Source organism: Aureococcus anophagefferens (assembly GCF_000186865.1).
Source record: "Aureococcus anophagefferens unplaced genomic scaffold AURANscaffold_217, whole genome shotgun sequence".
Taxonomy (NCBI): domain Eukaryota; class Pelagophyceae; order Pelagomonadales; family Pelagomonadaceae; genus Aureococcus; species Aureococcus anophagefferens.
In genome coordinates, this window is record NW_008705755.1 from 9,973 (window position 1) to 11,334 (window position 1,362).

Below are 1,362 nucleotides of genomic sequence, written 5' to 3' on the forward strand. Positions count from 1 at the left end.
CGAGCGCTCGGCGATCGAAAAGTGGCTCCAGACGAAGTCTACGTCGCCGAAATCGGGCGCGGAGATGGGCAAGACGCTCATGGACTCGACGTCGACGCGGACGCTCATCCAGTCCGCGATCGAGAACGGCGGCGTCGCCGACGACGCGGCGGCGACGTGGCACCTCGAGAGCGCCAAGCTCATAGCCGCGGGCGAGATGCCAGGCGCAATCTCTTCGGTGAAAGACCACCTCGAGCTCGCCGACGCGCGCTCGTCGTCGCCCGAGATCACGCTCTCTTTGAAGGCCGTGAATCTGAAACTTCAGCAGGACGCGCTCCTGAAAGAGGGCGCCGACGCGGGCGCCGGCGTCGTCGCTTCGGTCCTCGGTGGCGAAAAGACCGTCGCTTTTCCACCCATGCCCGCGTGGCGCGAACTCCGAGTCGGCAAATCCGTGATTCGCGTCATCGACGACCCGGTCGAGTTGGAGCGGCTGTGCAAGCGGCCGGCGCCCGGAGCCGATCGTCGCGTGATTTGGGATCCTTTGAAGGCGCGATGCTGCGGCAAATTTTGCGTCGTCACAGAGAATTGGTCTGGCGGCAAAGGCTATTACATTGCAAACCCCGACGGTGGTACAATTTGGTGCTTCCCCTTCGACGCCGTCTCCCTCGCGACGTACTAGCTCGATCGTCGACGACCGCCGCGACCAAGCCCGCGCGGACCCCTCGTTTGTAAGCTCCCAACCCGTCGTCCGCGCGGACGCCGCTAGACGAACTCGGGGAGGTCGGCGTCGTCCTCCGGGACGTCGGCCTTGGCGGCGCGGAGCTCGACGCCGCCGGCCGCGTCGCGCGCGGACGCGGTCTTGCGGTGGACGCGCCGGCCGTGGCGGTCGAGGTCGTACTCGAACCAGGCGGCGCCGACGACGAGGAGGCTGAGGCCGAGCCAGGTCATGCTCTCCATGAAGTACGTGAACAGCGTCGTGTCGATGTCGATGCCGAGCGCGCCCGTGCAGTTGCCCATGTCGAAGGCGCCGCCGCCGCCGCCGAGGCCCCCAAGGAGGCCGCCGGAGCCCGCGGCGCGCGGCGCGGGCGCGGGCGCGGGCGCGTCGCCGAGGGCGGCGGCCGCGGCCGCGGCGAAGTTGACGCTCCCGTTGCACTCCCACCGGTAGGACGCGCGGAGCCGCGACGTGTCGAGGATCCACCGCATGACGCCCGGCTCCGTGCCTGCGCGGAATTCAAATCTGCAACCCGACTTCAATGTGCGCGTATGCGACCGTTTCGACGCCATCTCTTCGGCCGTGCTTCGAGAACTCGACGAGAGCCATCGATTCGTCCAAAAGTCAGCCGAATCGACTTCGATTTGACCGAGCTAGAGAGTTCTGAAGTT